The sequence below is a fragment of the Heterocephalus glaber genome, unplaced genomic scaffold (genome assembly GCF_053883595.1).
Source record: "Heterocephalus glaber isolate CG9 unplaced genomic scaffold, H.glaber_assembly_v1.0 deba00001805, whole genome shotgun sequence".
NCBI lineage: Eukaryota > Metazoa > Chordata > Mammalia > Rodentia > Bathyergidae > Heterocephalus > Heterocephalus glaber.
In genome coordinates this window covers 465,033-485,232 of record NW_028258480.1, presented here as the reverse complement: position 1 = coordinate 485,232, position 20,200 = coordinate 465,033, and the positions used below count along the sequence as shown (strand labels likewise).

Here is a 20,200-nt window from a genome sequence, read left to right as displayed (position 1 = left end):
AATCATTTGATTCTTAACATAGGAAGTATTTGGAGTCTACTTTATCACTTTCTCTGTTACTGTCCTAGAATGAGGATCGATCATTTCACTTTTAAAATTATTGCAGTAGAACCTTAGCTTCTCTCTGGCTTTACTTAGCCAATTATAAAGTACATTGAAAAAGACTCTAAGGGAATGAAGGTAAAACACAGATTCTAAGCATAGTCTCATCTCTACCACTGGACAGTGATATTGTTTCATGGTAGTGTATCCTTTGCTCAAATCCTACAAGACTTCATCACATGAGACATACACCTCCAAGGCTCTATAAGGACCCAGTGCTAAGAAATGACACTGTCTGCTCTCCCTACACCTCTAAATCTTGCCATATAGTGCTCTCACTCTCTGAGTTTCCACTGAGGGATCTCCTCACTCATCCCTGCAAACGTAGGTCCCCAAATGACCCAGGACACTTTCAGTGGTCCAGCTTCAAACTTTCTGTTGTCAAATATCAGCAATTAAAAACAATTCTACCCCTCACTGCCTTATTTATAACTGAATCTGTCTGCATCCCTCTTGGTGCTTTCATTTACATAATAGTATTTTCCCATCTTTCATTCTGTATTCTTTGCTCTTGACTTCTGTTGTGCATCTGTTTTTCAATGGGATCATGTAAGGCTGTGGGCCTAGATATTTCCTCAGCACTTAGAGCAGGGTTTCAGTAAGTATATTTGGAGGCTGAATGTGTAAAGGATGCCACTGAGTGGAGCACAGGAAAGTTAAATAACTCACTTGTGCTCTCTCCACTGGTTACAGCCCATGTTCATTTGAACTTAGAGCAGCAATTCCAATCATTATCCTATTCTGTGGCATTATTTATAATAATATGCTGTTAAAATCTCAATACTTTAACAAAAACAATTCAATAGGGGTCATTGAACAGTGTACACTGTTGTGAAATATTTTGTGTAATTTCTGATATAAGATATGGTGATTTGGTACTAGTAGCTAATTTTTTTGAAGTACACAGGTATAAACTTATTTACAGAAAAATTAACTTAGTAAAGCAGAGAATGACATATAATGATTGGTGACAGGAAGGTTAATTGTGTTAGTTAGAAGGCAGGCTTTGCTAAAATAACAACAGAACTCAGGATGACTGGCTCAAAATAGAAAAACATACCTGGATATAACCTGAAATTTATGTGTGTGTTGAATTATTTATTATTCTTGCTGTAATTATAACTTTCAGATGGTGATATTTGGTGAGCTAATTCTGGGACCCATGGTCCTCTCTGCTTTTGCTCTGTTACTTTGGAACTGTCACCCTCTTACCCGTGGTTAAATAGTGAGACTGTTACCTGTCGACAATTTCCATGTGAGGAATAGATGAGAATTATTTTACAAAGGAAAATCTATTACAATTTCCTTTCAGATTAAGGAATGGCTTTCATACTACAATGGAATTTATTAAGATACATATAGGACTATTCCTTCTAATATAATTTCAAAAAATTGGACTTCTAATTGACAAATTTATTAGCAAAATTTGGTTTACAATATGTGTTAATTTCCATTTTGATATTTTTGATTACTACAGTGAGAATTTTCTATCATTCTTGATATAACAATGATTGTTTCTCTCTTTGAAGTGGTAACCATTTATCATAAAATTCCACAATGTACTAATTTTTACTTAAAATGGTATTTAAAATGACCTTGAAAATAAGGCCTCTTGAGTAGAACACATAAAACTTTTCTTTCCAACTCTGTATGATTTTTTTTCAACTCCCTGATTTTTTTTTGTTAAATTCTTTTATTGGGGCATTTTAGGTATACAACACAATTACATTTCTTGTTGGGAACTTGTACCTTTACATAATGCATCTTGGTTCTTATTTTTTCCCCATTCCTAGCCCTCCATACACGCCCTCCACCCTTCCCTATTTACAAAGACTTTATTTCCATTTTTTCCATTTCTCATCATTTTTCCTTTCCCTTCTTTCCTTTCCCCTGCCTCTCCCACTACCCCTACCCCTTTGGACCTTTTCTTCCTATTTTGCATTATCGATTATTCATTCTAATCATTGGTACATTTTAGATATACAATATAATGACATTCATCATTGGAAATTTGCACCTTTACATAATCTCTCTTGGTTGTTTTTCACCCTTGCCCAGCCCTTCCTTCAACCTCTCCATTCCTCTCTATTTACAAAGATTTTGTTCCTATTTTTCCATTTTCTCATATTAATCCCATTCCCTTCTTTCCTTTCCCCTAGCCCTCCCACTTCCTTCCTCTTTGCCCCTTTTCTTCCTATTTCACATTACCTATCATACATTTTAGTCCTAATTTACACTTTCAGTTTCTCACACCAGAGAAACTATTCAGTATTTATACATGTGTGTCCTATTTATTTCACTTAACAGTTTCACCTCAGTGTGCATCCACTTGGCTATAAATGTCTCAAATTTCTCATTTTTTATGGCTGAGTAGTACTCCATTTTATAAAAAACCCACATTTTCTTTATCCAGGCTCCAGTTGATGGGCATTTGGGCTGTTTCCAAGTTTTAGCTATCACAAACTGTGCTGCTATGAACATGGGTGCACATATATCACTGTGGTATGATTCTTTTAATTCTTTGGGGAAGATCCCCAACAGTGGAATAGCAGGGTTAAATGGGACTTCCAGTCCTATTTCTTTGAGGTATCTCCATACTGATTTCCACAGTGGTTGCACCAGTCTACACTCCCACCAGCAGTGGAGCAGGGTTCCTCTTTCCCCACAGCCCCACTAGCATTTGTTACTGGTTGATATCATGATAGCATTCTTTCTGGAATAAGGTGGAATCTCAGCATAGTTTTCGTTTGCATCTCTCAAATGACCAATGATGTTGAACATTTTTTCATGTTTTTATTTGCTATTTCTGATTCTTTGAGAAATGTCTGTTCATTTCAGATGCCTATTTTTGGATTGGGTCTTTAAATTTGGGAGGTCTGATCTTTTTAAGATGTTTATAGATTCAAGATAGTAGATCTTTGTCGAGTAAAAGCAGGTGAAGATTTTTTTCCACATTGTGGGTTGTCTCTTCACACTGCTGGTGGTTTCTCTTGCTATGCAGAAGCCTTTTAATAAGAAGAGATCCCACTTGTTGATTGTTTGTACTCATTCACTGGCAACTGAGGCATTGTTCATAAAATCTTTTCCTACACTAATGTCTTCAAGAGGTCTACCTAACCTCTGTTCCAGCTGGTTCAGCGTTTCTATTTTAATATTTAGATCTTTAATCCATTTTGATTTTAGTTTAGTGCATGGCGAGAGATATAGGTCTAGTTTTAATCTTTGGCAAATTGAAACCCAAGTTTTCCAGCATCATTTATTAAAGAGGCTATCTTTCCTCCAGTGAGGCTGTTTGGCTCCTTTATTGAAGATGAGATGGCTGAGTGTTTCTGGAGTTGTTTCTGCATCTTCTAATCTGTTCCACTGCTCCTCAGGTCTGTTTCTTTGCCAGTATCATGATGTTTTTATCACAGTAGCTTTGTAGTATAGTTGCAGGTTGGGGATTGTGATACCCCCTGCCTTGTCTCTGTTACCTAGAATTGCTTTTGCTATTCTGGGTCTCTTCTTGTTCCAAATGAATTTTTGGATTGTTTTCTCAAGTTCCATGAAGTGTGCTGAAGGGATCTCAATTGGAATTGCATTAAATCTATATAGCAGTTTTGGAAGTATGGCCATTTTCACTATATTAATCCTTCCTACCCAGGAGCAGGGGATATCTGTCCATTTTCTGATATCTTCAAACTCTCTTTTCAGAGTGCTATATAGTTTTCAGAGAAGAGGTCTTTGATTTCTTTCATTAGGTTGACTCCTAAGTATTTCAGTTTTTTGGATGCTATTGTGAAAAGAATTATTTGCCCTATTTCTCTCTCAGTGAGTCTATCATTCGTGTAGAGGAAAGCTATTGATTTCTGTGTGTTCACCTTGTATTCACCTAATTTACTGAATTTGGTTATTAAGTCTAGAAGACTTTTGGTGGAGTTCTTGGGGTCTTCTATATAGAGTATCATGTCATCTGCAAATGATGACAATTTGACTTCTTCATTTCCTATCTTTATTCCTTTTTTTTTATTTCTCTTGGGTAATTGCCGTGGCTAATGTTTCCAAAACTATATTGAACAAGAGTGGTGATAGTGGACATCCTTGTCTTGTTCCTGATTTTAGTGTGAAGGATTTCAGGTTTTGACCATTTAGTATGATATTGACTGTTGGTTTTTCATAGATGGCTTTTATCCGTTTGAGGTAGGGACCATATATTCCAACTTTTTGTAGGGATTTTATCATAAATACATGTTGGATTATGTCAAATACTTTTTCTGCATCTATGGAGGTAATCATTTGAATTTGTCCTTGGCTCTATAGTGTATTACATTGATTGATTTGCATATGTTGAACCATCCCTGCATCCCTGGGATGAATCCCACTTGATCAGGGTGTATGATATTGTTGATGATCTTCTGCATTCTATCTGCCAGTATCATATTAAGGAATTTTGCATCTATGTTCATTAGTGAGATTGGCCTATAGTTCTCCTTTTTGGTTGGGTCTTTCTCTGTTTTGGGGATCAAGGTGATGCTTGCTTCCAGGAATGAATTTGGGAGTATTGCTTCCCTTCAATTTCATTGAAGAGTTTAAACAACAGTGGCAGCAGTTCCTTTCTAAATGTCTTGTAGAATTCAGCAATGAAGCCATCATGGCCCGGGATTTTCTTAGTTGATAAGTTTTTAATTACATTTTCAATTTCATTGGTTGATATTGGGTGGTTCAGAATTTTTAGGTCTTCTTCATTCAACTTTGGTAATTTATATGTATCTAGGAATCTGTCCATTTCTTTTATGTTTTCTATTTTATTGGCATATAGGTTCTGGAAATAGGTAGTGATGATCCTCCAGATTTCTGCTGGGTCTCTTGTAATTTCACCGTTTTCATTCTTAATTGAGTGGATTTGGGCCTTTTCTTTCCTTTTTCTGATAAGTTTGGCTAAGGGTTTGTCAATTTTGTTGATTCTTTTGAAGAACCAACTCTTGGCTTCATTGATTTTTTTTGTATCATTCCCTTAGTCTCCATTGTATTGATTTCTCCTCTAATCTTTATAATTTCCTCCCTTGTATGAGCTCTGGGGTTTTCCTGCTCTTCTTTTTCTAGAAGCTTGAGATGCAGCATCAGGTTGTTTAAATGGGCTCATTCTGTTTTCCTAAGATGCATATTCAGTGCTATGAATTTCCCTCGTAAGACTGCTTTCATTGTGTCCCATAGATTCTGATATGTTTTATTGGCATTGCCATTTAATTGAAGGAAATGTCTGAATTCTTCTTTAATTTCCTCTGTGACCTATTGGTTATTCAGAAGTGTGTTATTCAATTTCCACGTGTTTATGAAATTTTTGTGGTTTCTTTTGCTATGGATCTCCAAATTCATCCCACTATGGTCTGATAATATACAGGGAATAACTTCAATTCTTTTGCACTTACTTAAACATGTTCTATGTGTGAGTATGTGGTTTATCTTGGAAAATGACTCATGTGCAGCTGAGAAGAATGTGTATTCTGATTTTGTGAGGTGGAACACTCTGTAAACATCTGTTAAGTTCATTTCTTCAAGAGTTTGATTGAGTTCTTGTATTTCATTACTTATTTTTTGTCTAGTTGATCTATCTATTTGTAAAAGTGGGGTGTTGAGGTCCCCCACTACAATTGTATTAGTGCATATATGACTTTTCATGTCCGTTAGTATTTGTTTTATATAGTTGGGCGCACTAGTGTTTGGTGCATAGATGTTTATCATTGTCATCTCTTCCTCTTGGATTGTTCCCTTTACAAGGATGTAGCATCCTTCTTCATCACTCTTAATCAGTGTTGGTTTGAAATCTACTTGATCTGCAAAGAGGATAGCTACTCCTGCTCTTTTTCAGGTTCCTGTTGCATGGAGTATTGTTTTCTACCCTATAACTTTCAGTCTATGAGTTTCTTTTTGAATTAAGTGTGTTTATTCTGTGCAGTATATTGTTGGATTTTGCTTCTTGACCCATTCTGCCAGTCTATTTATTTTGATTGGTGAATTGAGACCATTAACGTTGATAGGTGTAACTGAAATGTATTGACTTGTCATTGCCATGACTTTTTCTTTTTGTTGGGCTCTCCCCTTTTACATTTAATTTCTTGTCATGCCAGATGGATTCATTCTGCTTTGCTTCCTGGGGTTGTGATCCTCAATGTCTGTTCCTAGGATATAATGTAAAATTCTTTGGAGTGCTGGTTTGGTATTCAAGAAGTTCCTAAGGTGCTCTTTGTCATGAAAGTGTCTTATTTCTCCATCCATTTTGAAAGATAATTTTGCAGGATACATCAATCTGGGTTGGAGGCTGTTTTCTTTTATGGCTTGGAATATGTCACTCCAAGCTCTTCTTGCCTTGATGATTTGTATTGAGAAGTCTGCTGTGATTTTGGTGGGCTTTCCTTTGTATGTGATTTGTTTTTTTTCTCTGACTGCTTGGAGATCTTTGTTCTTCTGTTGAATTTCTGGAATCTTAATAATTATATGCCTATCTGTAGATTTTATTGATCAAGGCTATTTGAAGTCCTGTATGCCTCACTTATCTCTATGTCAAGTTCTTTTCCCCTGCTTGGGAATTTTTCTGCCATTACTTCTGTGAAGAGATTTTTTTATGTCATCTCCACTCTCTCCTGTTTCTTCATTGACTCCAATCAGTCTTATGCTATTCTTTGCATTGTGTAGCAGCTGCTGGATTGATTTCTCATGTTCCCTTATAATTTTGAAGCAATTTTTCTTTTCCTGGTCACTAATTGCAATCTTATCTTCTATATCTGAAATTCTGTCCCCACCTTGGCTCATTCTGCTATGTAGACTTTCAATGGAGTTTTTCATGTCCTGGAAATCTGTTTGCAACTGTTTTATGGATTCCATTTGTTTCCTATGTTTGGATTCCATCATGTTCCTGAGCTCCTCTCTAGATTTATTAATCATGTGTTGCACTAGGAGCACAATTTCTCCTATTATCTGAGAAATTATTTCTGATTTCATTTTTTCCAGATCCCCTTTTGTTGCCAGTTCAGTGGGTCCAGGTGGTTGAGTATCAGAGTGTTCCATCTCATTTCCCTCTGGGGTTGCTGTAGGTGATCTGGAAGTCTGGTTTTGAGACTTATTTATGTGTTTTCTCATTTTGACTGGGGGGGGGGTGTGGGCGTGCTCTTGGCGCCTGTGAGGATCACCTCCCCTGAGCTGGAATAGGTGGGACAGGGGCTGGGAGCAGCAGTCGGGATGGTGGCCTGGAAGCCCCTTCCTCTGGGCTGGCAGCAGCAGGAAGGGTGGTGGCCAGGAAGCCCCTTCCTCTGGACCAAGAGAAGTGGGATGGTGTCTCAGAAGCCCCTACCTCTGGGCCAGGAGTGGCAGGGCCCAGTATCATGGTCTGGTGGTCTGGTGTCCTCTGCGTCTTTGTAGTGTGGAACCAGGTGGCTGTACAGAGGAGCAGGGCAGGGTGTGTGTCCAGTGGATTGCTGCCAGAGTGCGGGCTGATTCTCAGCATGTTCTGCATGACTCACAACCTCATTAGGGTGTCGGCCGACTTGCTTGTCTGTGGTGGACTGATTTGGCATGTTCCGTGTGACTCGCGACCCTGGTAGGGCGTCCGTAGAACTCTCTGTGATTTTTGACAAGGATTTATTTGTATGTTTATATACATATTTGTATGCTAAATACATAATGTATTAGAATAATTTTATTAATGTAATTATATTCCATTCCTTTATTTTTAAAATAATTGTAATTATATTTTCCAATTTTTTTGTATTTATATATGTATTTTTCACTTTTAATCTTATTTCATTATTTTCATAGAGTTTTTCAAAAAACTTTCTTCATATTTATCCTTCTAGAGTCTTCTGACCAGCTTGACAAATGGTGTCATGCATTTCTTATTTTAAAAAATACTGGTTAGTCATTCCTCAAATTTTTCCTGTGTAATATTTTTTCTACATTAGACTCTTTAATACTGCTCCATAACCATTGTATAATTTATAACCCCATTGTTTTGACATTCTTTTTGTTCAGTCAACTTGTATTGGTTTATTTTCAATTTCACAATGATTTGTCAATCTGCACTGACCCTACTGATGAGCCTGTGGGAAAGCCCTATGCATCTGATGTCTGATTATTTGTGTGTGTGTGTATGGGGGGGTGGCTTCTGGAGGACTGGAGTCTTCCGGATCTGGTGTTAAGCTTCTCCTAGTTTAGAGCAATGCATGGAACAAGACAAGCACAAATGGTGATAAAGTTTGTTTGAAGAAGTAAAAGTGAACAATAAGGAGACATTGCCTGTGCACAGAGAATTTGGGCTGAATAACAGAGGGAACAAAACCTCCACCCTGAGGAACGAAGGGCAGACACCTTGGCTGTGTCATTTTATACCATCCACACCTGGTGGGAATCTGCCAGGACTTGTACATATAAGGTACTGAGAGTGGGGTGCTGTCTAGACTCTGGGATCCTGACATGCCTTTCTCCCCAGCCAGAGGCCCTTCTGTCTCCTGGATGTTGTGTATTTCCCTATTTCACTGGGTTCCAGCAGCTTCCATCTGTCTAGTGATAATATTGGTACATTCATGCATTTATTGTTTATCTTCTCCAGGAAAACTGTTTTTCAAGCCACTGTGAATGTCTGTAGACAAATCCTACAGGAATGGCTGTATTTGAATTAGTTGACTTTATTAATCATTCTGATATGTTTTTGACAGTGACCTGAAAAGAAGCCTTTGAGATTAAACAAGCTCCACATTCTCCAATTTTGCTATGTGTTCATAGTTGACACTCAGTTCAAGACCAGGTTTGGTTAAGTATTCAGTTTAAGGACAGTCTGAACTACATAGTGAGACCTTGTCCCAAAAAATGAGCAAAGTATTTGAAACTTTTGTATGCAGTTTTCTCATCTGTGATAAAAGGAAATAGTATAGTAATTTCTTGGAGATGTTACTACAGAAAATAGATACATTAAAATATATAAAATATTAGCACAATCATCAGGTACCTAATAAGCTTCATATAAATGCATGCTATTACTTTTGCATGGGAAGAATATTTCCTTAACTCTTCTAGGTTTCCTGCCACTGAAAATAAAACAGGCAAAGAGAGTTTACCTAGAATGAACATGAAAACTTTTGCATAAAATTTTCCATAAAGGAGGGCTGAAAAGTGGCAGACAGGAGGCAGCACCCACAAAATATTCCAGGATATTAAAAAAAAAGGCTGCAACTCTCCTGTCAGTGTGGTGCCCTCCCCTTGAGAAGCTGCTGCTGTGTTTTGGAGGTGGGCAGAGCCACATGACACAACTAAGATCAGAGAGGGAGAGTCCTGAGCCCACTGCTAACATCCCCAGTCCCAAGAATGGCCTTCCGTAGGATTCACTGGTTTCAGCAGTGCCTCCTCACTGGATCCCAGCCATGAATACAGAGGCTCTGTGAAGCCAGACTCCAATCACAGGCCTGCAGCTGCTGTATGAGTAGTACTGCCCACCACTTCCTGGGTCAGTCTGGGAGGCTCCTCCAGTGGACTGAACCCCTATCCCATAGCACAGGTCCCCATAAAATAGACCAGCTTTGGTGGTCCTGTAAACAAGCTCCTGATTTATCTTTCATGTAATGTGGGCTCAAGACATTCTCTCTATCTGGTCAGGACTCATGTTCATGAGTAGGGTGTATGTAGAGGGTTGGATTCCAAAGAGCAAAAGCCCTAGGGGAAGTTAGCACTGGGGAGTTGCAGAGAGCAGCAGCCAACAAAGCTCAGCATTGGAGACCAGGACCCAGCAGAGTTTCCAGACAGTGTTTGGCACAAACCAGCTCTGCAAGGCAGCGACGGCAGCCGCAGAAGCCAGCACTTGATGGAGGCACCAAAGCTTGTCCAACAGAAGCTGGCACCAAAATGAGGGAAGCAGCAGCTATGACCAGCACTCAGGTGGATGACCACAGTCAGCACAAGCCTGTGGTGGATGGCAGTGGCCAAAAGCAGCCCTGACCAGCAGCCCCTGGGTCACATGCACCAGCCAGCATTATCTGGTGTCATCATGAGCCAGCAGAACTGCAAGGAGAGCTTCATTTTGCCAGTTCAGAATTTCCATCTTAATTTGACCAAAAGCCCCCCAGTTTCATTGGCAACACAGTCTGTCCCCTCCAACACCACCAAAGAACAATACTTGCACTCTGTGGACTTCCTTGATAGTAATCAAACTCCACTCACTCTCATCTGCACAAGGTTTTCCCCTGGTGGGCCTCCACCTGGAACAGGCTCCTCCCAGGTACCTGTAGGCCTCCTTCAAGTCTCTGCTTCATAGACTTGTTTTTGTTGAAGTCAACCTTGACCACATGATTTCTCATTGCTGCCTCCTCCTCCGCTTACTGAACTTTCATTGATTGTGTTCTTTCCCTAGCTATTTCCTTATTCAGAGTGCATTTTATGACTTAGTATATTATCATATCACTTGATTTGTTTTAGTTTTCTTTTTCCTTGATGGGTATTTATAATCAACCAATTCTACGGTTGTTACACTCAGATGTCCACATCTACTTCTTCATCATCCTCAAATTCTATTAGTTATTATACTTGATTATAAGTGTTCCATACATTTCTATAAGTTCACTAAATTTAATTAAAAGAAGTCCTGTTTTCTGATTACTGTATAATGGACTATAAAATTAAGGTTTAAAAAAACACCAGCTATTAACCAATATTTTAAAAATAAAACATGATTTTAGAATATTGTTAGATAAAAATTACCTATAAAATATACAAGAATAGTAAAAATCCAAAACAATATACCCGTGTGAAAAATAAAGTGACACTCATAAGAAAAACGCAAATATTATATTTCAGTGTGATTGAACAGAGAAAAAATAAGATAAGTAGCTACTACTACTAAATGTGAGAGAGAAAAGTGAATTAAACTGAATAAAGTTGGGGAAACAACATAATAAAATAGAGCAATCAAAGTACTATAACTTTTTATTTTTTATTTTTATTTACCTATGTATTTATTGGTACCAGGGATTGAAGTCAAGACTTTATGCTTGCAAGGCAGGTGAGGTACTGCTGAGTTAAATCCCTGGCTCTATTATAACCATTTAAAATACCACCTATTAAAGACTGAAGATAACCAATGTATTCACCATGAAGAAATTACAAAGGTGTAAGTTGCTTCAGAAGCTAATTAATCTGAATCGATTACTACTCATGTGCATGAATCAAAATGTCAAACTTTGCTTCATAGATTTGTGTAACTATTATGTCATTTAAAAATAAAGAAAATAAAGAAAAAGATGTTCAAATATTTAATGAACCAAAGATGAATGAGAAAAAATATACAGTAAGAATATTCCAGGAGACAGTGTAGGAAGGGAATGAGAAAAAATAGTTTTAAAAAGGGATAATTTAGACTAAGATAACTCTTTCCCATTTGTAAAAGAGCTATGTCCATATTTCCTACTAAGAAAATAAAATCTGAAAAGAGATGTGATGACTAAGTAGCTAAAATATATCATGGTTTAAACTGAAAGGGATTATACATCCCTGGCTTCACTTTGTTTGAGATTGTGAAACAGTTGTTACAAACATTTCTCTGCCATCGTAAGTAGCTCAACACGTGGCCCAAATGTGTTTCAGTGATTGAAAATCTTGCATAAGAAAACTTATCTCATGGCACCTTTCAATCGCATGTGTATTGAGGTGATATTGGCATAGAAATTCACCCTTAGTCCTTCATTTGAATTAAATCTCAACATTATGTGGTAGGCACATAGTGTGATATTGACTTCTAACTTTCTAAATCTACCTATCTCAGAAGAATCTAAAATATTGATGAATAGAGTTTTGTCTAAACAAGACCATTGACAATATAATACTTGACAGAAATACTCCTTTATCCACCACCACATACTTCCAGGCTTGAGTGCATTTTCCTAGGAGATTCTAATATATATTTGTATATGAATTCATGTAATATTCACAATAATTTTTCTGTGGTTCAAACTGTGCCTTCTTTTATTCACTCTTTGCTTCCTCTTTTAAGATAAATAATGCTGAATAAAACATTTCAGCTTCACTATTTTGCCTTCCTTTCTTCTTATTCTTTGTAAGTCATTTGACCTGATTCCATAAAAAAGTGTTTGTCTACTGAATTCTTTGCAAAATTTTATGTTACATTCAAGGCTGACTGACTCTTTCTCTTCACTTTTGTTTCACAAAATAAAAACACAACCAAACACACTAGGGCAGTAACCTGCATTGCACAGTATGGACTATTAGAGGGAACAGGTGACACAGACAACCTGGGATGGAGATTCTGACCCATTTTAGTGATGCCTTAAGATGTGCATTTATCAGCTGGGAGCACTCAGTTTACTCAGTGAAGGTCTGAACATCATAGAATATGTAACACACGAATGTGTTGGTTAATAAAATGTCAGCCTCCCATAGTCATGGGATATTCTGATATTTCAGCTATTTCATTAGGATGACATTGAAGACACAGAATTATGATAATTAGGTAAATCTAGAATTATGTATCCAAATAAGGTTTACAGACACAAAGGCAAATACTTTGAAGAAATTATTGTGTAAGCAAAATATTAAGGAGTATTGAATTGTTTCAAGATTTTCTTTGAATTTTGTTATTTTCTAATTTATAGATAATGATGACTTACTTGTATGGTCAAGTCATACTTTTAAGTATAAAATATTTCCTGGTAAGATTTTTCTATTCCATCCTTTATGCTGCTAGTCATAAATATACCTTTAGAAATATCTTCTCCAGCAACTTAGTCAAAAATTTCTGACTGATTGCTTCAATGCAAATGCTATGCTCTGTAAATCTATACATTATTTGTCATTTTGAAAAGGAAAAAATGAATTTCAGCAACAGTTTCAAGGATTACAAAAAGAGATGAATTGTTTAAGGGTCTTCCAAGGGAGAAAAAATATTTTGTGAATTTAGTTCTTGAACTTTTGTCCTTGGAATCAGCCCAAGCAACCTTCCCTGGAAATTATGCCCTGAGGATGACCAACATCACATTACTCTGAGAGCCCATGAGGTGAGCACCTGGAGTGATTAGCAGGGAGGGAAGGAGCACACTGCCATGTTCACATATACACTTCCACCCTCAGAAACTCTCTGAATAAAACCTCCTCCTAGAGTTTGCATTTCATCAGGAGCTGAACTGAATATAATTTACCTCAGAATAGAAAAATGAATGCACAAAAGCATAAAAATAAATTACATAAGAAACAAATATATTAGAAATTTTCAGTTGCTTACTTGGTTATAGTATTTTATTTTTGAGAATAATTTGAGCCGGAGAAGATTCTACAGAGATAACACTGAAAAAAATTGTTTTCAGCCACTTTGTCTACAGTAAGTATCATTCTTCAAATTAGAGGGAATTAGGTTATATAAAATGCAATGGAAATCTTGCCAGGAAAATTGGCATACATGTGTCAATTAGGCCTCACCTTGAGTAATGTTAAGATTTGTGAAACTAGAATACAGAGTGGGTAGAATCAAAGTCTTCAGCACATGTACATAATTTGCAAATGTATTTTTAAAATAGATTTTAGTTTGAGTCATCAAGTTGGGAGAAGATACTGCTTACAGAGTTGCATGTCCGTACTGCCCCTTGTCCCACAAAAAGTGGTAGAAAATTTCTTTTGGTGGAAAGAGAAGGGTTTCTTCACAGCTACTGCAAAGGAGCAGGGTGGGGGCTCTTCGGGTCTCTGATCTGGACCTTCCTGTGCTCAGGGGCACAGGGGCTGTGACACCAGATCACTCTGGGCTCCCTCCCTCCCATGTCCAGATTACAGCAGACGCTGACCTCCTGGCAGTTCTGCATGCCCTGCTCAGAGGGACATGGTGTCTTCCTGGACAGCAGGACTTCTGCCTGACTCCTCTGACAGGAGAAGCAACCAGGGTGGAGAGGGCCATGGTCAGCAGGAGGATGCTGGAGAAGCAGCAGGCCTTTACAAACCCTGATGTTCAAGAATTAATTTTGGTTTTGCTATTATAAACAGTAATAATGTGTGGATATAATCTTAATATGCCTCACTTAAGTCCCTAGTAGTAAATTTAATTTGTAATTAATATCAAATAGCTTTGAAAAGTAAGGGACAGTTACTAACATTTAAACTGTTTTTAAATTATTTATTACATATCCTCTGTCTATTTGGTTTGCTAAAACAAAACTTATAAGCAGAAACAAATGTTTCTAAGGCAGTCAAAGTTTTCTTTGTAGTCAAAATATCTTGGTGGAATCACACTGTGAACATGTAATGGCTCACAATTCAGATATTGCTTTCTGTGCCCTTGCTCTGATATAGATTACCCAGATATGTACTAGTGACTGGAGCACATTATCTTCACGAGGATTGAATGTGTTAACTAATGAATGCATTTACAATTTAACAGGTTCACTCTAATTAATTAGGCTGTAGTATTTTAACATATTAGCAGCAAATGTCAATTTATATCCATATCCATACATGGAAATTATGTTTTCACTTCCACTCAGGAGAATCATTATATTTTCTAGAAATATTAAACTTTATTATTAGCAGTTTTGTTATTCACACACTGAAATACTGTTGTAGTCACTCAGGCTAAGTATCAGATATGATTATTCACCAGATAAGTGCAGAGGACACCATGGGTAGATGGAACTCCACCAGTGTGCCTGGCTTCATCCTCATGGGGCTGAGGGACTCTGCAGAGACACAGCTGGTCCTCTCCATGCTCTTTCTCCTGATTTACCTGATCACAGTGCTGGGGAATGCGGAGATGATATTGATCATTTGCCTGGATCCCCAGCTTCACACCCCATGTACTTTTTTCTCACTCACCTGTCATTTCTCGACCTCAGCTACTCAAGTGTCATCACCCCTAAAACATTACAGAACTTACTGACTTCCACCAAGAGCATCTCCTTCCTGGGCTGCTTCACCCAGATGTTCTTTTTTATTCTCTGTGGTGGTACTGAGTGTTTTCATCTCTCATCCATGGCCTTTGATTGCTATGTAGCTATCTGCAGCCCCTGGCACTATCCAGTCATTATGTCCACAGGACTGTGCCGTGTCCTAGTAACTGGGTCCTATATGTTTGGTTTTATAGACTCTGCTGTCAATGCGATTTGCATGAGCAGACTGCACTTCTGCAACTCTAATGTCTTCGATCACTTTTTCTGTGACACATCCCCAGTTTTAGCCCTGTCTTGCAGTGATAGATATGACCTTGAAATCACTATAATCATTTTTGGTGGCTCCACCCTACTGCTCTCCCTCCTCACCATATCTGGATCCTATGTATTCATCCTCTCCACTATCCTCAAAGTTAATTCCACTGCTGGAAAGAAAAAAGCCTTCTCCACTTGTGCTTCCCAGCTCCTGGGAGTCACCATTTTTTATGGCACTCTAATCTTTACTCATTTAAAACCAAAGACGTCCTACTCCTTGGGAAGGGATCAGGTGGCTTCTGTGTTTTACACGGTTGTGATCCCCATGCTGAACCCTCTCATTTACAGTCTCAGAAACAAAGAGGTGAAAAATGCTGCTTTTAGAGGCCTGCAGAAGAGTGAGGACTCCATTCAATTAAAATAACAGTGATAATAAATAAAGTTATCCTTTCCCTTTTCATTTTATGGAAATTCTTTGGTAACTTTCTGAAAACAAGTCTATGTATCTGATTTTGTGAGTATGTGTGTGTGTGTGTGTATACACATATTTGTATTTCCTATATTTTACTGGACAATTTTTATAGTGTTTATATACCTAATGACAATTCTGGTATATTCTTGCATGCTGTTTCCTGTCTCAACTCTATGTGGTATTGAAGCTATTGTGAAGACCTCTATATTGATTTAACAGGAATGCCTGTATTTGATCAAACTTTTATTAGTCATGCTCATATATGCCTGATAGTACACAGGCCAAGATGACTTTGGGGTTAAATGTGAGGTCCTTCATTTCTGGATTCTCTGCTCTTTCCATCTGCACAGGGTTGGGGTTAACCATCTCTGAATATGAAGCTGAGCTCCCCAAGTGCTTTGTCATGCTTATTCCTCTTTCCATCCTTTGTCAGAGTGAGCTATTTCATGGGTTCCACATGGTCCTCTTTCTCTTGTCTTTGGAATTGGAGTTTTTGATAAATATGAACTCAGACCTGGGAGAGGTTCACAAAAAATTGTATGATTTTCTAGTTTAATAGGATTTTTTAAAACAGGGGAGTGGGAGGTGCATTGTAGCTTTTCACATTCTATGTGGAAGTAGAAATTCTACACTCCTTTAAATCCTAATCATAGCTATGACCTCAAAGGTATCTCTGATAGACAACTTCACATGTAACAGTGGGGCAGCATCTGCTGCACTTCTGAAGTGTGAGGGGGCCTCACCATCAATGCAGTTCAAACTGTGCCCACCCAGGCTGCTCTCAGGCTGTGGCATTGTTTCTTCACTCCTGCTTTGCTTTATTCTTCCTTTTTTTTTCTTTCTTTTTAATGACTTGTCTTATTAGTAACTCAAGCCCCAAATCTGTTACTACATGTCTAAAGGAATGCAATCAATTACCAGATGCAACAGAAATCATTTCTTCAAAGCCTTTTAGTATGTTCTTTTTTTCTCTCTTATTTCAACCAAGGACTTAATGAAGATCATCAATGTTTTCTAGTTTTTATGGAAATTGAAAAATAAAATTGGTAATTGAAAAATATCAAATAACTCCTCCATTTTTGCATGCATGACAAGCTTAAAAGTAGGACCTCTGCAGACAAACAATTTAAAATCAGATTCAGACCTCACTGGGAAGAGCTATGTGCCATTGAGCAAATTATCTGTACTTAAACTTTTGGACAATTTCTCACTTTTGATGAAAGGAAATAATACAGCATTTTGGTGGAGGTGTTCCCACAGAAATTATATTAATTTATACACATAAAATATTAATGAAATTATCCATTACCTCATAAACTGTACCAAACTGTGCATTATTACTCTTGTAAGAGAGGAATGCTTCCTCAATCATTCTAACATTTCTGGTTGTGAAAATAAAACTGTCAAAGACAGTTTAACTAGTGGAACATGAAAACTCATTTTGTAAAATTTTAGATGACTGGGGCTTTAAAATGCCAGACCACAGGCAGGCAGCACTCACAGCCTCTTCTAGAACATTTTAAACAGGTTTTATTCATACGTGCATATGATACAAATGATTATATTCATGTTGGGAGATCTGTACATGCACACATTGTGCTTGATCATTTTTAATCACCCTGCTCCTCTTAGGCCTCTCTGCTCTTCTATTCCTGAGCTCCCTTTCCCCTTCAAAACTACCTCCCTATTTCTTACCATCTCTATTTCATTATTTTCATTAAATTATTTATATGTTGTGTCACTCACATAAGAGACACCATGATTCCAGGACATTTGTGCATACCACAAATACACCACTCCTTGAGCAGATAGAGGAGCCATAAGAAGTCAGTGCATTGCAACCTGGGTGAGTAGCAACCAGGTCAAAAATAGACCTATTGGCATTTAGAAAGATGAGTACAGCAGCAGAAGGAATCCACACAGGGAATGAATGAAGATTTGCTTAGTGTGGGGAGGGAGAGCTCCATCCTCCATCTCCATGAGAGATGCTTCAGCCATTCTATGAGTGCTGACTTTACTACAGGACAGAGAACCATTACAACAAGAATGGAGCATGGAGTTCAGTCCCATGAGCAGGGGCAGTAGTTACACTTCCCAGTATTTCTCTGGATGGGGACAGTATGGAATCAGAAGTCCCATCTCAGAAGTCACCTTTTCCTCAGCCTCAGGAGAACTAGGAGGAGCAGCACTTAGGCAGGGCCCTTGCTGAGAGCCATCTTCAGTATCTCTAATGTGGTAGGTAGAGTAGAAGTGAAAGCCCCCACATGTTTCTATCTATGGGACCCTAAAGCCATTTCTCCCTAGGGAGCCAGTTCCCCCTCAATAGTAAGGTTGGGTCCAAGAGAACAGTGACAGTGACCCAGGAAAAGTAAAATCAAGAGATTGAGGGGAATGTCCAGATATCTGCCTTGCTGGGGCAGAATGCCAGGCTGTGAGAGCACAGTGAGAAACCCAGCTGGTGGTGCGCACATTCAACTAGGTGGAGTGAAGTCCAACATGGAGAAGGGCAGGAAGCAAATGCCAAAGGTGGTTTGAACACTGCAGCAGGAAAATAGCTGGGCCAGGAGAGGGTTCAGAGTGGGTGGGCATCTGAGTCAGGCAGCATAGTTGGGGAGGCAGGGCTCCCACAGCTGCTCATCCACCCAGAGCTGGAGCATCCAGGCCTCTCCTCCCTGGCTGGAGGCATCCACAGTCCTCTCAGTCCCACTGCCCAGCCATGCTTCCAAGACAAGGGCTGGGAATTTGAAAAGCTTTGGGCCAGGGACTGGTCCTGCCCACTGACTCCACAGCTGAGAGATTTGCCAGGTGCCCTTACAGCCAGGTACAGAGGAGCCTCAAGTTACCGGTTAGATCCATTGTCACCACAGGAGAACATGGCTGAGGCTTCCTATAATGCTGAGAGGCTGAAATGGTTTCTTCTCCTTGGACAGAGGCTGAGAAGGAGGCCTGGAGTCTTCACAAAAATGGAGAGATTTTTACATTCCTCCTTTTATTAGGCATAGTCCAACAATAGAAGTCTGGGGAAAATGGTCTCCAGCACATGCCCTCACAAGGAAAATTAGTGAGTGTGTGCATGTGTGTGTGTGTCTATGGGTTTATGTGGATATATAATTGTGTAACAGTACAAGATACATGCTTTGGCTCCTGTCCTGTATTACATGGGGTATTTTTTTGTATTCTTGTTATGCTAGATTTTCTAACTTTATAGAAGATACCCACTTGTGCTAGGTCTTTAATTGAAGTCAATATTCTTATACGTTCTCTCACTTTCCATTTATATTCCCTTCCCTTTTCTCCCTCAATATTTTTCCTCTCACACCCTCTCAGATCTCCCCTACCTCCCTTTCTCTTTCTATATGTAAATATCCACAAAAGTATATTTTCTACAAGCCTATACTAACTTATTGTCTTCCTCTTTGCTTCTAGTGAAACTAGAAGATATTTTCAAACAAGTTTTAAGTTATCTTAACTCATCTGCAAATGAAAATATTCTCATTTTGAGAAATAGCATTGACATCCAGATAGTAGAGGGAAATAGTCATAAAGAGAGGAAAAACTCCATAATATGTCTTACTCGAGTTGTCCAAAACTCAGGACTATGAATATTAAAAGTAGAAAGAAATGCTAAACTACTTACAGTGGCAAATCTGGCAGAATAAAAATAGATCTCTCAACAGAACATTTACAAACCAGGAGGACTTGAAATGCTGTGTTTCTACCCCTGGAAGAAAATATTTACCACCCTATATTATTGTATCCTAAAAGATTGTCCTTCCAATTTCATGGAGAAATAAAGGATTTCTAAGAAATTATGATCTAATGATTTTTTTTTTCCATCTGGAACTTGGAGAGACATTTCACAAAGATTAAGAGTTGAACAGTGTGTGTAGACAGGAGTGGTAGGTTAGTAAAAGACTGATAAACTATCCACAGAGGGGTAAAGCACAGAGTAAAATGAGAATAAATAAACAGAAAAGAAACAATCACAGCACAGTGAACAATCTAATCCTATAGGAACAAATATAATTCATTCACTATTCATCTTAGATTTTTAAAAGGAAATCACATGTTCCAGGTACATTTTTAAGTCTTAGAAGTACAGCTTTGAGGCTAAACATACACAGTATCTTTCTTTTGAACATTACAGCAACATAATAGTGAATCTAATTTGTGGTCGAAATTCATAGCCAAAAATACTGAAATGGAAGTTTTAAGGGGTTAGCTAGGAAAGGTGCATAAGGACAGCAAAATGAAAGAATTATTTTAAAGAAACAATAAGTGAGGTGTGTGCACAATGAAATATTATCACATTTAATTTTTTAAAATCCCACTATTTTATACTTTTTATACTTCATGCTTTTTATATTGATTTGGAAGCAATAGATAGTAGGAAACTGATTTTTCTGAACATTTGATTTCTATGGTACTGGTATATAAAAGGAGACCCCTGAATCTTATTGGGACATAACTG

At 38.1% G+C, this 20,200-nt stretch overlaps 1 pseudogene; it reads left to right on the top strand.

The window, feature by feature from the left end:
* The first annotated feature begins 14,734 nt into the window (after nt 1-14,734).
* LOC147820733 (olfactory receptor 8H1-like) lies at nt 14,735-15,681 on the top strand (annotated as a pseudogene).
* Nucleotides 15,682-20,200: the final 4,519 nt, after the last annotated feature.